The sequence below is a fragment of the Symphalangus syndactylus genome, chromosome 20, assembly GCF_028878055.3.
Source record: "Symphalangus syndactylus isolate Jambi chromosome 20, NHGRI_mSymSyn1-v2.1_pri, whole genome shotgun sequence".
Taxonomy (NCBI): domain Eukaryota; kingdom Metazoa; phylum Chordata; class Mammalia; order Primates; family Hylobatidae; genus Symphalangus; species Symphalangus syndactylus.
Genome location: NC_072442.2, coordinates 62,224,047 through 62,243,561, shown reverse-complemented (window position 1 = coordinate 62,243,561; position 19,515 = coordinate 62,224,047).

The following is a 19,515-nucleotide window of genomic DNA, read 5'->3' as shown; positions in this document are numbered from 1 at the left end:
TCTACACTTTTCATTCCCACTCTTCTCTGGCTATTCCTGGGGTGGATCGCAGCCTGGTCAGAGGACAATCAGCAGGAAGGGCTAAGGGAGGAAGGGGAAGTGAGAGGTTAGGAAAGCCTATGCGCTGAGCCTCTCCAAAGTCTCCGGAGCTCTTCCAACAGCTACCATCTATCTGGTGAGCATTTAATGCACGCACAGCAGCTTGACAGAAACACTCTATATTCTCTCACTGCAACCTCACTATCACCCTGTGAAGTAGTTATTATTATTATTATTATTGAGATGGAGTTTTGCTCTTGTCATCCAGGCTGGAGTGCAATGGTACAATCTCAGCGCACTGCAACCTCCACCTCCCAGGTTCAAGCGATTCTCCTGCCTCCGCCTCCTGAGTAGCTGGGATTACAGGCACCCACCACCATGCCCAGATACATTTTTTTGTATGTTTAGTAGAGATGGGGTTTTACCATGTTGGACAGGCTGGTCTCGAACTTCTGAACTCAGGTGATCCACCTGCCTTGGCCTCCTTAAGTGCTAGGATTACAGGCATGAGCCACCACGCCTGGCCAATAGTCACCATTATTATCCTGTTTTGCAGATGAGAAAATGGGGCCTCAGAAAAGTTAAGCGATTTGTCCCTGAGGTTACACAACTAGTTAACGGGTAGAAAGGGGATTCAGATTCAGGATTATCTAGCTCCAACTTGCTATATTATTAGTCCCTCTGTGCCTCAGTCTCCCTTCTATAGTTTCCCCAGATCTCAAGGAGCCCACTGGGGCTGTACAGAGCGGAGGAAGTTTTGTATATGGTGCTAAATGCTTTTTTCGTCTCCCTGGCCGCTCGGTCTCCGGTAAGCACGATTTGGCTGCCTGCTCTGGACAGGAGGCATCCCACGGCCCCTGTGACATCATCCTTCTTGGCCTCTTTGCCTCTGGCAGGAAGCAAACCCCCACAGGGAAGGAATTGAAAATCTGGTCACTTATTCCAGCCAATATTTCTCAGTCTTAGGTAGGCATATTCATTTTTATAACGGCAAGTTTTACCCTCGGTAATGATCAGATCCAATCCTTCTCTTGTTTGAGTTGTTGAAACCACTCACCGTGGCCCAGGAGAATAAAACCCACAGGCTCCACTTGGCTTGGCATTCAAAGCCCTCTGCAATCTGCCCACATAACCATCTTTTGTATGGATGTAGTCTTGCATCGATGCTTCAGCCACTCCCCACGGTACCTCTTCCACCTGCCTAGTATGTCTTTCTTCTCCTTCTCTGACTATTCAAATCTTAAATATCGTTCAAGGTCCAACTTGAATGAATCTGCCTCCTCCAGGGAGCCTTCTCTGCTCTCCCAGGCTGAATGAATGGGCTTCTCCTCTGGAATCCCCACAGTTCCATTTCCACCATTTGGCTTCTAACCATCACTGGCATTTTTTCATATCTGCTTTTGCAACTGGCCTGTGAGCTCCTGTGGGGCAGTGGCAATGTTATTTTCATCTGTTTCTACAGCACCGACTCATTATTTGGCTCAAAGTAATAATGACAGGCCAGGCGCGGTGGCTCACACCTGTAATCCCAGCTCTTTGGGAGGCCAAGGCAGGCAGATGGTGAAATCACTGTCTCTACTAAAGTGGTCTTGGTGAAATCCTGTCTCTACTAAAAATACAAAAAAAAAAAATAAGCCAGGTGTGGTGGTGTGCACCTGTAATCCCAGCTACTTGGGAGACTGAGGCAGGAGAATTGCTTGAATCCGGGCAGTAGAGTTTGCAGTGAGCTGAGATCGTGCTTCTGCACTCCAGCGTGGGCGACAGAGAGAGACTCCATCTCAAAAAAAAAAAAAAAAAAGGAATAGTGGCAATGACAACATCATGGTAATAGTTGCTATATTTATGGGGGGTTTAAAACATGACTTTGTTTAATCCTCAGACAATCTTATGAGGCAGATACTATATTTACTCCTATTTAACAGGTAAGGAAAGGGGATTCAGAGAGGCCACGTGGAAATGGTGAAGCTGGGATTTGAGCCCAGGGTGCCTTGTCCCTCAGGTAACCACTCTGACCCACTGGCTTCTAAAGGTGCTCGGTAAATGTTTGTTGAATTAAAAAGCAAATGCATTAATTAACAAATGAGTAATAAGGAAAAAAAGTCAGGCAGCAGAGAAAAATCATTCACTCCGTTGATGAAAGCAAGGCATTTCCTAGAACTCAAGCAATGATAATGAGCATTCTCTTCTATCATCCAACCGTTGCCCTCCCCTTGTTGGAGAAATCTCATGAACACATTTCACCAATGGGTGTCATTCCAAACCTACTCCTGAGGGATAGGGAGGAGAATGTCTCATCCTTTTTAGTCCAGGACCATGCTTTGACTAACGCCCAGGAGGACGGGACCTTAGAGCTGTGCCCAGGCCGACAGGGATGAGTGGCTTGGGCTCATTATACTCCCAACATGATCTTCCTGGGACAAATATTGGTTCTAAGGCTGCTGCCCAGTATCAGAGAGCAGTACAGGCTGGAAATGTTTGGAGAGCAGAAGAAAGCCAGGTGCAATGTAGGAAACAAGAGAAAGGGCAGGTGGTGAGCAGGCCACGGCCGTGTGGAGGCCAGGCTGCAGCTGCGGGAACCACAGGTGCCGGCAGAACCGAGGTTGCTGGTGCAGGAGGGTGGGGCCGCATCACCTGGGGCTTGGCCAGGGCCAGCATGGAGACGGGGGCTTGGCCCACCTGCCTGCTGGTGGTCACCAGTTTTCCTGGTGCTCAGAAGGAGGGGGCAAGCCCTGGAGCTTTCCCTGTCCTGCCTCCTCTCCACTTGCCCCGCACAGGGGGAGTTCTGGAGATAACACAGATACTCAGTGGCAACTGAGTCATTCATGCACACACACATGTGCACAGCACACATATAAACACACTGTCACACACACATACGCACACATGCATACATGTATGTACACATGTGCAAACAGGAACATGCATACACATGCTTCTGGTCTCACATAAACACACACCTATACATGTGTGAGCACATTTTCTCACACACTCTCATATGTACACACATTCACACATACACTCAATCACACGTGCGCACACACCCGTTTGGTCTCACACATAAACGCATACACACACATACCAGGCTCAGAAAATTTGTCAGGCTTCTAAGCACTTCAAAGCACAAGTTAATTGATGGATCTTGTTTCTGGAAAGAAACCAGCATGTCCTAAAGGCCTGTGAGCTGGATTCTTCCTTCTGAGATCTGAGAGCTGACATCAGCTCCTCAGTCTCCGTGTACATCCTTAATGGGTTTCTGGCCTTGTACACAATAGGAAAGTGGGCTTTGGGGCCAGGTGTCAGTCAGGGGCCAGAGAACAGAATTGCATGGTCAAAAGGAACACAAAGAAAGAAAAAAAGGCCTTTCATGTGGAGGATTTAATTTCCAGTTAGGAGGATTGAAATAATTTCAGTAAAGTGGTTTTGAAAACACATGAAAGAATTTTCCTTTCTGAATTTGAGAGGCAGCTCTGGAGGCTGTCACTGCCTCCGTGGGTGCCCGAGAATCTGGTTCTCTTTCCAGATTTGCTGGGAACCAGTGGCAGTGTGGTCTGCAGTCTCTGCCAGAACCTCAAGGGACAGCATGCGAGACGTTCCATTCAATTCAACTGAGTCCATCCATCCATCCAACTAACCATTCATTCTTTTGACACCCAGCCTTCATCGTTTATTCATTTCGACACCCAGCCTTCATCATTCATTCGTGTAGTTCAGATCTCCTATCACCTGCTATGCACCTGCCTTTGGCCTGGCCTTGGGGTCCAGGTCCCTTGAAAGGACTTCCAGCTGTCCTCTTGATTATGGAAAGGATGGGATGCTGGTTACAGGGACTTATTCTTTTCTAATTCAAATACAAAACAGAGGACAAACCCTTTCAGGTGTGAAACTTCCTTGGCTCCAGAACAATGCAGCAGTTAGTCCTGGCCTGGCCCACGCCAGGTTCCCAGGAAAGCCCTGCTGATTCGGGATAACTGCTACCACCTGTTTCAATGCCCTTGATGCTCTCCCCACTTTTTGTCTTTGAAAGTCTTTCGTTTAGGTTTCATAATGGAAGCAAGGCTGAATGATTATGTAATGGTGCTTCTTGCGCCAAGTTTATGGGTATATTTTGAAGGCAGCAAACATATGCCTATTAAGCATGGGGAGAATTATCAGTGAATGTTTTTAAATGACCAATAAAACTGAAATTATAATTGCTCATTGTTTTTTATGGATCATAATGTGTTTTTCTCTGACAGAAATATCCAAAAACTCCCCTCTTAGTCACCGGCCGCTAATTACATAGTTAGCACACAGTAATCCATGTAAGTGGGTTCTCGCCTGTCATAATCCATCTTCATAAATGTAACTGGCCCAATGGAAGAGACCACAAAATAATTCTGCAGAGAGGAGATGGATTCAATAAAAACTGATTTTACTTTTCTTTTTCCAAAACTACAAACTTGGAATAGGAGTTTTTAAGAACATATAACTGTTTTTCCCCAGATTGCCACTCACTCCTACCTCAATTTGTTTGTTATTCAACTATTTGTTGATTTATTGAGGACCTGCTCTATTCAAATCATTGGCTCAATAATGAGGTTAAGTCAAAACTTGAAAGAAACTCCTGGCTGCAGGGAACTGGCCATCAAGTGAGGAAGTCTCCAAGTAGCGGGCAGAAATAGTGGTGATGCAAGGCGGGTAGTAGTACATGCTCCAGAAGAGATTTGGAGAAAGGGCTAAAGGAGTTCAGAAGCAAAGTGGTTGCTTCCTGCTGGGAAATCAGGAAAGGCTTCATGGAAGAAGTGGCATTTGAGCTGAACTTTGAATGATGAAGGAAGGTGGAGCTAAGGCACGGAGGTAGGTTCGATTAGATTAACCTGAGAGTGATTTTAGTGGAGTGCCGGCAGGTGAAACATAGGGGAGATGGAGTGGAAAGGTAGGTGGAAGGCGGTTCTAGATGGGGAAGCACATTTTATACTTTTCAGCTTAAAGCTGTGCCCCTCTCCCCTCTGCATATGCAATAAATATATATTATATATAGTATTTATTAATATCACATATTATATATAGTATTTATTAATATCACATATTACCTATAGTATTTATTAATATCACATATTACATACAGTATTTATTAATATTACATATTACATATAGTATTTATTAATATTACATATTACATGTAGTATTTATTAATATTACATATTACATATAGTATATATTAATATTACATATTATATAGTATTTATTAATATTACATATTATATATAGTATTTATTAATATTACATATTATATATAGTATTTATTAATATTACATATTTATATAGTATTAATATTACATCTTATATATAGTATTTATTAATATTACATATTTATATAGTATTTATTAATATTACATCTTATATATAGTATTTATTAATATTACATCTTATATATAGTATTTATTAATATTACATCTTATATATAGTATTTATTAATATTACATATTATATAGTATTTATTAATGTTACATATTATATATAGTATTTATTAATATTACATATTATATATAGTATTTATTAATAGCAATATTATAAATATTATATAATAAATATATTATATTAATAAATATATATAATATTTTATATGAATTATACAAAATTAAAAATATGTAAATAAGAATAAAAATATGTAAATATTACATAAATGTAAATATTTATATAAACTATATAAATTATTTTATATATTTTTATGTAATTTTACATTATTTTATATTTTAAATTATATATATTAAAAATAATATAAAGTTACATAAATATATAAAATAATATATCAATGATATGAATAATATGAAAATATATAAATATAAATATTTGCGTTAATATATAAATATTATATATGATAGAATATTGTATAGAGAGACTAATCCAATATAGTATATATTGGATATAACTGGATTCAATCAATACAGCATACCTACTACTTGCCAGGCCCTGTGCCGGGGCTGGCTGTGTAGGAGACTTAGATGATTCAACACAAAGCCCAACCCTCAGCAACTCAGAAGGGAGGTGGAAATGATGATGCGGCCAATATTGGCTTGAGCCTGTATCTCCATTTATTATTATGAGATGGGGCGGTGGGGAGTGTCACTGTTCAAATATGGCAGTTTGTCCCAGATGAGCTCACTCTCCATATTCCATATTATAGCAGGCATTGTTAGCGTGAGGCTCTAGTTGCTTCCAAGGCAAAATATTTTTGGACCATTTACTGCCAAACGCTTCTTTTCTCTAGCTCAGTCGCCAACATTTTCCTCCTTGAAAATTTGAATGAGCCTCTAAAAGACACCGAGAAGAAATTCAGGGAGATAGGAGGAAAATGCAAATAAGAATTACAAGACAGAATTCAAGAGGATTGGGACTTTCAGGGAGGACGTGATTGACAGTGTCACAGGCTACAGATGACCAAAGTAAGAGAAGGTCCCGTAAGTGTCCATTGGATTTAACCTGGAAGAAATCACTGATGACCAGGTGAGGGCCAGGGAACAGAGGTCAGAGGGCAGTAGGGCAAGGAGGGAGCTGGCCTGGGGTGGCTGGAGTTGCACAGGTGGTGCACGGATCTGGTCAACCTCCTCCACCCACACCTCCACTTAGCTTGTGTGGTCTCTCCTCTCATCAGCAAAGCTAATAGCGCTCAGGAAATTATGTCTTTCTGCACGATTACAGAGTACGTTATGTGCTACTGTGACATTTTTGCATTGCGGGATGTTTGTGGGGCCTTGGGATGACTCTGCTGTGGTGGCTCTTGCCCTTTCTTTCATGGGATTAAAACCCCGACCCAGTCACCCAGATGTAGCACGGATTCTCCCCCTTCTCTCTCCACCTCCAGCTCCTGCTTATCATCTCACTTACCTGTTTCCTCCTCTTTACCCCTATGGTTTCTTAGTGATAGACTGAATTTTTGTTTCCAACTCTTCACTACTTTGTACTAGAATTTTACTTGTATGCCGTTTCCATGGCCTCATGATCTATACAGTATACTTCCCCACTTCTTTACTTTTGAGTTGAAAATACCACTTGTTTGGGCTGACAATATGACTTGTTTGGTTCAATGAGATGATAGTGAATGTGATGTAATCAGAGGCTTGAAATGTTCTGGTGCAATTGGTTTTTATCTTTCTGCACTCCAATGTCCCACCATGAAAAGTTCATGTGCCAAGTAGATGCTGCCACATCAGGCTGTACCCCAAAAGAAACGTGTAAAATGGACCTGAAGCTATCCTGTATCCTAGAGCGATTCCCAGTCAACCTGTAGCCTGAAGCAGAGCCACCCAGCTGACACCAGTCTAGGTCAGCCATACTGTAATCAGCCTGCAAACCCATGATTATGAAAATAAATACTTACTATTTTAAGCCACTGAATTTGGGGTTGGTTTGTTATGCAGCATTAGTGTGATATCAGTACTGATCCTGACTTTGACCTAAGCACTCATGCTTGCTAGTTCAAGTTCTCTACTCCATTCCTTTAAGCCCATCTTCGAGAAAGACTGTTAGACAACCTCAGTCATCATTATAAACAAGGAAGACTGCCCTTTCAGGATTTTTCAGTATTTCTTCCAGAATGTTTATTCCTTCATTTATTCATTTTTTCAAACATTCAACAAATGACTACTTGTACTAAGCCTTAGGAAGGGCACTCGAGGGGGAAAAAGGGGTAACTATAATTTGAAACAAGACACATTCCATCTCTTTAAGTGAGTGCAAAAGAAGTGTGTGTAAGTAATTACATCCCAAGGTGCCTGCCGTATTTCTTATCCTAAAGCAAACCAAGTGGAGGTAAAATCATCATTCTTGAAAATGCCCTTGTTTATACTTAAAGGCAATTATCTGTGGGTATTTAAAAATAAAATCTATAGTAATTACAAGCTTGCCTTTTTCTATTTCACATATCACATGAGCCAGTGAAGAAGCGGGATGCAAGACAGTCTTACCATATGTCAATATCAAATACATTTTCTTTTAAAGCGTGCTTTGCGCATCCTTCTGGAAGATGGGGAATGAAATGCTGTAAACAGGCAGAAATGATTCACAGGATCATGATTGCTTTTCATCAGCTGCATCAATTATACACAGCAATGGGACTTGGTGAAATACATTTACAACTTGTTAAAAACACTCCTTGAAACAATTCAGACCTTGTTAAGTCCTGGTGTGCTCAGCCAAGCATAGCTGGGCTTGCAGTCAGCAGAACTTAGTCTGAGCTGAACAAGTCCAGGCTGTCTTTGGCCAAGAGGAATTGCGTGCCAGGGTGGAGATTCTTTCTGACGTCTCCTTCCATTCTCATGAGATGTAGCTATAGGATGGGTTCAGATTTTTATTAGGCTATCAATAAAGCATCCAATCAGCCATCAAGCCAATTAACCATACTACGCCAGGGGACAGGAGTACAGGGACAGAAGTAAAACAATAAATAAATGGTCCTGCCCTCAGATTGCTTACAGTCTCATAAAAAATAAGGATAAACATGCCATCCATCTCTAGCTCCTCCATCTACTATGTAATCTTAAAAAAATAGGTACTTAACTTCCCTGTTTCTCAAGTCTGTCATCCACAAAAATGACATTAATAATAATAGCTACAGCCTAGGACTGTTGTGAGAATTAAATACATTAATACCTGTCATGGCAGACACAGCTAGTTGCCTACCCAATATCCGTGGATTCCACTGGGCTGGCAGTGCACCCTGGGAAAGTGCTCACCTTCCTAGACTCCCCTGCTGTGATGGGTGGCCACATGTCTCAGTTCTGGCCAACGAGAAGTAGATGGAACTAGCCAGGCACGGTGGCTCACTCCTGTAATTCCAGCATTTTGGGAGGCTGAGGAGGGCAGATCACTTGAGGTCAGGAGTTCGAGACCAGCCTGGCCAACATGGTGAAACCCCGTCTCTACTAAAAATACAAAAAAACAAAACAAAACAAAAAAACAAAACAAAACAGAAAAACTTAGCTGGGTGTGGTGGCGTGCGCCTGTAATCCCAGCTACTTGGGAGGCTGAGGCAGGAGAATTGCTTGAACCCAGGAGGCAGAGGTTGCAGTGAGCCAAGGTCGCACCATTGCATTCCAGGCTGGGTGACAAGAGCAAAACTCCATCTCAAAAAAAAAAAAAAAAAGAAGTAGATGGAACTCCTGGTTAGGGCATCCCTTCCTGAATAAAAGAACAAAGCTTCACTTCTTTAAAATACTTGCCAGAAAAAATACAATGGAAGAGCCAGCCAACTTCAGACCATGAGGGAGAAACCACATCCTTTGGATGATGGAGCAGGAAGCTGGAATGAAAAAAATAAATAAAATAAAGGAATTCAGAAAGGGCTCAGCTGAGCATTGTCCCATACAGTTTGCAGTCACACATCAGCTGGGGCTGCAGTCATCTGAAGGCCCAACTGGGCTGGAAAGTCCCAGATAGCTCCTGCATATGGCAGTGGGCCGTGAGTGCTAGCTGTCACCAGGGGCTCAGGAGATGCTGTTCAGTGGAGCATCTCTGAGCAGTCTCTCTAGTCAGATTTCCTAAGGTAGATTTCCTGGCAGAGCAAGTGTCCAGAGCAAGTGTTAAAAGAGAACCAGGTGGAAGCTGCATGGTATTCTCAGACCCAGCCTCAGGAGCTATGCAGTGTCATATCCAACCACACCCTATTGATGGCAAATGAATCAAAGGCCAACACAGATTCAAGGAGTGGGGAGGAATAGACTCCACCTCTTGATGGGGTCACATGACAGAAGAGCAGGTGGGATGGAAGCTATTGTTGCAGTTCTCTTTGGAAAATACTTTCTGCCATAGTAAGCAGCTCAGCCGTTAGCCCAGTGCATGGAGAATGAATGAGACCTAAGTGTTCTGAGGGCTGCCACCATTCCCAGAATAAGATTTTCATATGGAAGGGAAATGAAAAAATCACTCTCTCTCGTTTCCAAAACCTTCTTTTTCTCTAGGACTCTCTCTGCCTCTCCCTACTCTCTCTCGTTGAGGCCAAGAGATGCAGAAAGAGTAAGAGAGGGATTTGATGGAAGACGGATTAGAAGATTTCCAACTCTTGAGAAGGAGGGAAGTCAATTCCTCTACCTTGATATTTTCCACTACCACCAAGCTTCAGTTTTTCTTTTCTACCCCAAATTAGGAAATGAAATGGTTGCTATTTGTTCTGAGCACAGATGAATGGCCAGTAAAAGAAATGCAAATCAAGCTTGGTATTCCATGTTTCCCCACTGGAACAATTTCTGTCCCCCCTTCCTCAGGGCCTCAGCCTGCCCAACTCCATTAGAACATAGAGGACTTTTGGCTAGTCCATCCCTTAGAGAGGCTCCTGCAATTAAATTCTATAATTTCATACCAGCCACCCCCACCCAACCTAGCACAGCCTCTCCTGGGGAGAGGCAGCCTGTCGTTCAGAGAACTCTCCTTCTCCAAAATCTAATATCCCCTCATCTCCCATTATGAGTTCAGTTATGGGAGCCTTCATAGCAGGTGTCATTAAATAGACATTAAGACCCAACAGGGCATGTTTTACGGGACCATTACCATATGCCTGATGTTTGCTGTGACAAATGGAGATCCAGCCAACCACGCCATGTGATAATGGGCCTGGAAACACCCCCTGGGGTGAGGTAATGTGATTAGAAGATGAGGCTCTCATTGTTTAATGCCATCCATCGGAATGGGACTGACTCCTCTTTGCTGACTCGCCTGGAAGCCAGGCTTCATCCTCTTCTTCCTGGGTCTATCAGGCTCCTGAGCCAGGAGAGAAGGGGACCACTGTCTGGCCAGCATGGCAAGCTTGAGCATGTTCCAAGAACTTTGCATTGTGATGTAAGGACCAAGGGCTATGCTGCCTCAGTTTCCCCCAAGATGATTGGTCTCTGGCAGCCAGAGACAGAACGGTAAAAGTGAGATGAGCTTATTTATCATTCTGATCATCTGAGTAGAAGTCAGCCCTTTCCAGCCTCAGAGAACTCACCTTATTTCACTTCACATCATTTTAGATACCCAGACTCCCAGGTGACCAGGCATCGCTAAAATATTCTCTTAGTTGGAGCTCTCTGTGATCTGCAGGCAGCTTGCCTGAGGAGCAAGCATGAGCTTTGGGTTCTGCCTTCCTTGGTTGAGAATCCCAGCTCAGCCATTTGATCTCACTAATACTCCTTCTTCTCATCTCCCTTGCAAAGATATTATAAGGATTACATGAGATGACTTACATGAAATATTTAGCACAGGGCCTAATTTAGCAAATCCTAAATTAGGGTTTTCCCAACCCTCCCCATTTCTTTTTATTCTGGGCTTCTAGTCCTTGGCCTTTTAGGAAGGAAAGGGTCTGGGATCTAGCATCTGGTTGATCCCGTGGCTCCCTGAGGAGTGGAGACACCCAAAGCCAGGCTCACTCGGTTTATGACAGTTACAACCTCAGACTCCGAACCTTCCAGAATCTCCACTGTCTGCCTCCTCTGAAACATACCTCATTGACAGAACAGTGCTGAGGACAGTCCTCAAACCTGCCCACCTGCTGACTGAGCAAGCCTCTCACTCCTCCCACTGAGATGTCCAGCTCCCAACTGGATGCCCTACTTGACCCCAAAGCCCTTGATTCTTGGATAAACATTCACTCAGTACCGCCCCCCACAGTGTGTCTAGCCTCCCAATGTGTCGAGACTCTCCACTGGCCCCCTACACGTCCTGCCCTCCTGTCTGCTCTGCAGTGTCTTCTCTTGTTTATCCTCATGCTTGCTCTAGTCCTTGCCCTGGCTGCTTCCCAGCACACTCAGATTTCCCCCATCCTGAAGGAATCCTTCCTCGACCAACTCCCATCCCCCTGCCTTCACTGCCTCCACTTCCTCTCACCCAATTTACTCCTCCATTCCTCAAAATCTTGGTTCCACCCCCACCACTGCACTTAAATGGCTTTCTCTATCTTGCTCCAATAGCCAATTAGCAGGGCGAATTGCCTTTTCTCTGCCCTCATGCATCCCCACACCTCAGCAATGGTTGAGAGCACCAATCGCCCCTAATGCTTTTTGACTGTAGGTCACTGAGGTCTGGTCCTCGCCCCACCTCTCTTTATGGGCTGCCTCTGCTCCCTGCACCAGCTTCTCTTCTTCCAAATTTCTATTCTCATAGCTTCTCCCTCCCTTCTCTAAACTCCCTCTTACTACATACACCTATTTTCATGGGCTTGGCCATCATTTCAGGCTGCTGACTTCTCTACCCTCTTGCCATCCCCAGCCTCCTCCTCTAACTCCAATCTCATGTTCCCAGCGACCTGCAGAACCAGGTGTCTCACTGGGATCCCAGAGTCTTGATGTCCCACATCCCCTTTCTTCTCAAAAACCTGCTCCTCCTCCTAGACCTCATCTCCATGATGGCACCATCAGTGCTTGCTCTGTTTCCCAAATGCCTCCTCCCTCCCTCTCTCCATACTCACTTCTAATTCATGGTCAAGAAGCTCTCCCAAACCACCTCCTCCCTGGTTCCTCTCCCTCCCAGCCCATCCCACCTGATGGGGGAAGATGCAAAGATGGCCTCTTGGTCTTCCATTCCTCCGTTCCTCCCCTATATTCTTCTATGGAGGCTTCCATTGTAAACATCTTTCTTCTGTGCTCTGTTCTGAGCCCCTCCACATGGTGATGGTGCAGAGCAGTCACCACCTCCCAGGGGGATGAACCTCATCCAGTGCCTTTCCTTTGGGCATTTTCCAAGTTTGTCCAGCCTCATCTTTCCAAACTCCCCTCAGACCAGAACCCACTGCAGAGGTTATGCACCCTGGAAATCTCAGTGGCTTAGAAACACCGAGGTGTCTATCTCATTCATGCACCCTGTCTGTGGAGACCCATCTTGCTCCACATCCTCTTCCCTTGAGACTCAAGCTCATGGGCCAGCCACTTTCTGGAGCACTGCATGCATGAAAGACAGCTCTTGAGGTTCTTATACCAGCATTTACGCATTCCAGCCTCAAATTGAAGCACGTCATGTCTGTTCAAACTCATTGGCTGGAACCAGTCACACAGCTGCACCCAACCAAAAGGAATCAGGAAGTACGACCGTCTCATGTGCTCAGAAGCAGAGGGAGAGAGTTGGATTTTTGGGCAAACAGCCTTGATGACTACAGCTCTCAAAGATGGTATTGAAAGGCAGGCCTGAAAACTTGCCTCCCCAAAGGCAGACTGGGCGACTTCAGGCTCTGAGAAGACTGTGTGCCTACTGGGGTTTCAGGACCAACATGGGTAGGCAGGAGGGAGGAAGCAGGGCCAGCACAAAGATAAGGAAACCATGCCAGCTCCTAGCCTCAGATGCTTAGCCTGAAACAAGCAACCATAAACAGAACCAAATCATCAGGACCCAAAGCACTGAAGAAAACCATGAGGCATTCTATCATTCCACCAAGATGAGCTGGAGCCATACCATTCACGCAAATTCTTCTGCACGTCCCTATCACATGCCTCCTGAAATCATCTAAGATTCACTGAGAACATATCGTGTTTGTTTCTGTTTTTGTTTTTGTTTTTGACAGAGTCTTGCTCTGTCACCCAGGCTGGAGTGCAGTGGTGTGATCTCGGCTCACTGCAACCTCCGCCTCCCAGGTTCAAGCGATTCTCCTGCCTCAGCCTCCTGAGTAGCTGGAACTACAGGCACCCACCACCACGCCCAGCTAAGTTTTGCATTTTTAGTAGAGACAGGGTTTCAGCATGTTGGCCAGGATGGTCTCCATCTCCTGACCTCGTGATCCACCTGCCTCAGCCTCCCAAAGTGCTGGGATTACAGGCGTGAGCCACTGCGCCTAGCCGGTTCTTTTACATTTATAATCTCATTCAGCGATGTTGGCATTGGTATCTGTAGCGGGTTAAATGGTGATCCCTAGAAAGATTCGTCTACATCCTAACCCGCAGAACATGTGGACATGATCTTATTTGGCAAAAAAAAAAAAAAAAAAGGTTTTGGTGGATACAATGAAATTAAGGATCTCAACTTAATACGAGATCATCCTGGATTAGCCCTAAACCCAAAGACAAGTGTCCTTATAGGAGACAGAAGAAGAGAAGACACCAACACACAGAGGAGAAGTCCATGTGAAGACAAAGGTAGAGATGGAGTTATGCAGCTATAAGCCAAGGAACACCTGGAGCATCAGAAGCTGGAAGAGGCCAGGAATGAACCCTTCTCTAGAGCCTCCAGAGGGAGTGTGGCCCTGAAGGCACCTTGATTTTGGACTTCTGGCTTCCAGAACCATGAGAGTACATTGCTGTTGCCCTAAGCCACCATGTTTGTGGTAATTTGTATGGGACGCATAGAAAACTAATACAGAATCCTTCATAAATAGTTGAGGAAGCTGAATCTCAGAACAGTTGGGCAATTTCTCAAAGTCATACCGATAATAAGTGTCAGAGCCAGGGCTTGAACTTGATCTGAGTGGCTTCAAAGTCTGAGCTCTTAAAGACGGTGTAGGGAAGAGCTGAGAGCTACATAATGGAGCTAGGCTGCCTGGGTTCTAATCCCAGCCCTGCCACTTGTGAGCTGTGTGTTTTGGGGCCAGTTGGTTAATCTTTCAAGCCTTAGTTTCTTCCTCTATAAAATGGGGCTGCCAAAAAATGTCCTTTCTCTGCAAAGTTATTTTGGAATTGAAAGGAGTGGAGGAGTGAAGGTATGAAAAGTGCTGAGAACATGACTTTGAACACAGTAAGCACTAGAAAAGCATTTTGTATGACCATACGTCTGCAGAATATTTGCTTGCCATGATTCTCCTAATCATATGCTATGGCCCATTCATTCCCCTTAGTCCAGGGCTTCCCAATTTCAACACTATTGATGTTTTGGAACTGATGATTCTTGGTTTCCGGGGCTGTCCTGGGCTCTGAAGATTTTAGCGTTCCTGGCCCCTACTCATTTGATGTCAGTAGCAATCCCTCCTCCTGAGTCTTGACAATCAGTCTCTAGACATGGCCAATGTCCCATGGGGGGCAAAATTGCCTTCTGTTGAGAACCACTGCCCTTGGCCTCGCAAAGCCAGGCCTTTAGGACGGGAGTCTCTTTACTGAGCATGCTGGCTTGCAGCTGAGTCTTAGAAGCAGATCCAGTTTTCACACCTGAAGTTGTGGAACTGTCAGGCAGATGACTGTTCACAAAGGGCTGAGCTATCCCCAGTCCCCAAGGACTCAGCACACTGAGTGAAGGGACATTAGTGCTGGGGACACAGCTGGTAAAGTTCTGGCTCTATTATTTGACATTTCTGAGCCTCCAGAGAAAATTTTTGCAATCTATCCATCTGATAAAGGTCTAACATCCAGAATATACAAGGAACTTAAACAAACTTTCAAGAAAAAAACAACCTCATCAAAAAGTGGGCAATGTATATGAACAGACACTTCTCAAAAGAAGACATTCATGCAGCCAACAAACACATGAAGAAAAGCTCATCATCCCTGGTAATTAGAAAAATGCAAATCAAAACCACAATGAGCTACCATCTCACACCAGTTAGAATGGTGATCATTAAAAAGTCTGGAAACAACAGATGCTAGGGAGGATGTGGAGAAATAGGAACACTTTTACGCTGTTGGTGGGAGTGTAAAAGTAAAAAAAAATTAGTTCAACCATTGTGGAAGACAGTGTGATGATTCCTCAAGGATCTAGAACCAGCAATACTATTTGACCCAGCAATACCATTACTGGATATATACCCAAAGGATTACAAATCATTCCACTATAAGGACACATGCATACATATGTTTATTGCAGCATTATTTACAATAGCAAAGACTTGGAACCAGCCAAAAAGCCCACAAATGATCGACTGGTTAAAGAAAATGTGGCACATATACACCACGGAATACTATGCAGCCATAAAAATGAATGAGTTCATGTCCTTTGCAGGCACATGGATGAAGCTGGAAACCATCATCCTCAGCGAAGTAGCGCAGGAACAGAAAACCAAACACCACATGTTCTCACTCATAAGTGGGAGTTGGACAATGAGAACACATGGACATAGAGAGGGGAACGTCACACACCAGGGCCTGTCTGGGGGTGGGGGGCAAGGGGAGGGAGAGCATTAGGACAAATACCTAATGATGGGCTGACAGGTGCAGCAAACCACCATGGCACATGTACACATATGTAACAAACCTGCACATTCAGCACATGTATCCCAGAACTTAAAGTAAAATGAAAAATAAAAAAGATACCTATTATGTGGGACTAATAATAATATCAACCTCATCTAGTGATTATAGGCTGTAAATAAAATATTAGATGCAAAAAGATTAGCAGAGTGCTGGCCAGAGAGTCAGCATGTAGTCAGTGTCAGCTGTGATGATTCTCACCATTATTCCCCCAGCCTGGGGAGCTGACCCACAAAGGGATGCAAAAGCAAAACACCTATTCTTAATGGATACAAAGGCCCCAAATCAAATCAGGATGTGTTTGATGGCCGCCGTCAAGTAAAACATACATGGCCAAGACGAGTGAGGGAGTTGGGGTGTGTGTAATGTAATTTAAAGGAATATCTTTGCCAGAGCAGAAGGAAATTGTGAGATTTACATTGGTGTGACAAAGGTTCCCGAAAGCTGCAGCTCTCCCATGGCCTGAAATGATGATATTTGCTATTGGCAGACGTAGCTGAATTGGAAAAAGAGAGACCACACTCATAGATTGTCACTTCATTTTATTCATTGGTGGCTGTCGTCCAAGGGGTAAAGTGAGAGCTTCTCCATGGAGGAGGTGGCTCGTAGGATGATTATCCTTCTCCTTTGCCTCCTCTTATACTTCAATTGCCTCAGCTGCCAGAGGAAAGGGCTAAGGCCTTAGAGTCAGGAGGTCTCCGTTTGAATCCTGGTTCTGCCACCTGCCAGCTGTGTGTGTGACCGTGGGCCAGCCACCCACCCCTCTGAGGCTCTCACCTCTTATCTTTCTAGAGGACCAACAAAGACACAGTGCTTATAGCTGGTGGTGAGCCTCGTGGTGCTCTTTCACCTGCCTGGTGCTTCTCACCTTGCTCTCCAAAGGCTGCCTGCTGCCCTCCTGTTCCCAAATTTGGTTGCCTGTTGTGGTCACCTCAGTGAAGTTCCAAGTTTGCTCTTCATCTTGGAAGAAGGAAGAAGCATCAGGCTCATAATGTCCCACCAACAGCTGATATTAAGGGAGTACATCTCACCAAAGAGATCAGGCACTTGGCAGTAATGTTGAAAAGCATGGTTCGCTGAAGGTGCCTATGCCACCTTCATGAAAATAACAGGAACAGCAGCAACAGGCTGTTACTATTCCTTTCTTTCTCTTTCTTTCTTTCTTTCTTTCTTTCTTTCTTTCTTTCTTTCTTTCTTTCTTTCTTTCTTCTTTCTTTCTTTCTTTCTTTCTTTCTTTCTTTCTTTCTTTCTTCTTTCTTTCTTTCTTTCTCTTTCTTTTTCTTTCTTTCTTTCTTCTTTCTTTTTCTTTCTTTCTTTCTTTTTTTTTTTTTGAGACGGAGTCTCGCTCTGTCGCCCAGGCTGGAGTGCAGTGGCACAATCTCGGCTCACTGCAAGCTCCGCCTCCCAGGTTCACGCCACTCTCCTGCCTCAGCCTCTCCGAGTAGCTGGGACTACAGGCGCCCGCCACCGCGCCCGGCTAATTTTTTGTATTTTTAGTAGAGACGGGGTTTCACTGTGGTCTCGATCTCCTGACCTCGTGATCCGCCCGCCTCGGCCTCCCAAAGTGCTGGGATTACAAGCATGAGCCACCACGCCCGGCCTTTCTTTTTTTTTTAAATTATACTTTAAGTTCTGGGATACACGTGCAGAACGTGCAGGTTTGTTACATAGGTATACACGTGCTGTGGTGATTTGCTGCACCCATCAACCCATCATCTACATTAGGTATTTCTCCTAATGCTATCCATCCCCTAGTCCCCCACCCCACAGCAGACCCCAGTGTGTGATATTCCCCTCCCTGTGTCCATGTGTTCTCACTCCCATTTATGAGTGAGAACATGCGGTGTTTGGTTTTCTGTTCTTGTGTTAGTTTGCTGAGAATGATGATTTCAGCTTCATCCATGTGCCTGCAAAGGACATGAACTCATTCTTTTTTATGGCTGCATAGTATTCCATGGTGTATATGTGCCACATTTTCTTTATCCAGTCTATCATTGATGGGCATTTTGGTTGGTTCCAAGTCTTTGCTATTGTGAACAGTGCTGCAATAAACATTTGTGTGCATGTGTCTTTATAGTATAGTGATTTATAAGCCTTTGGGTATCTACCCAGTAATGGGATTGCTGGGTCAAATGGTATTTCTGGTTCTAGATCCTCGAGGAATCGCCACACTGACTTCCACAATTGTTGAACTACTTTACACTCCCCCCATTACTATTCCTTAAGCATTTATTGCAGGGCGATGTGAATGATCAAATCCTTAGGATACCACTCTGAGGGAAGTGCTCTGATTATTCCCATTTTATAGAAGAAAGAGAAGCTTAACGAGGTAAGATAATTTGCCCAAGGCCAAGCAGCTCATCAGGGGCATCCTGTATGGTTGTTCAGGTTGCGCACTGCATGAGGAAACTCCACCTAAGAAGATGACATTTACATTGTAGAAAAATACTAATTTGTATTACAGCACACAGTGAGCACAGAGCTTCCAGGCCTCTGAGGCATGTCCTAGAGAAACTGGTGCCTTATAAACCCACCCCGACACCATGACCAGGCTTCCACTCAGGAGTGCAGGAGTCACACACTCATTGATGCACAGGAGTGTGGAGTTGTACCAGGTTCTGACTGTGCCCCAGTCATCTTCTGAGGTTGCTTCTCTCATTGCTGTAGCTCTTGGTGGCCCCATCCATATCCCATACCAGACTTGGAGTTGGCTACGATTGCCTTTTGGGGAAGGATAGGGCAGGTGCCCGTTGGTGTCAGTGGGGGCCTGAGAGAACTGGGCTATCTGTGTACACAAAGCTGCAGCCTGATTCCTAATCAGATGCTATCTTACCCTGAGTTCCCCAAACAGCAGAGCTAAAGGAGAAGCTTATGTGTGAGCATCTCACAAACAGCGTAAGACCAGGGAGCAGAAGTGAGGGACGGGGAGCTGGATGAGCTTCCTGTGGCTGCTGTAACAAATTACTAGAAACTTGGTGGCTTAGAACAACACACACTTGTTCTTTTACAGTTTGCTGGTGGTCACACATGCCAAATTAGTTTCAGTGGGTTGAAATCAAGGTGTCAGCAGGGCCTTGCTCTCTCTGGAGACTATTGGGGAGAATCCACTTCCTTGCCGTTTCCAACTTCTGGAGCTACATTCCTGCGATTGCATTTCTTGGCACGTGGCCCCTTTCTCCATCTTCAAAGTCAATGGCACTGGATCTTACTCCAGCCTCATATTGCCTTCTTCTGTAATTGCATTTTCCCTGCCTTCCTCTTATGACACCTGTGATCACAGTTAGAGCCTACCAGCTCAGCTGGGGTAATCTCTCCATCAAGAGTCTTAATACACTTGCATCTGCAAAATGTGATTGAAACCCCCCTT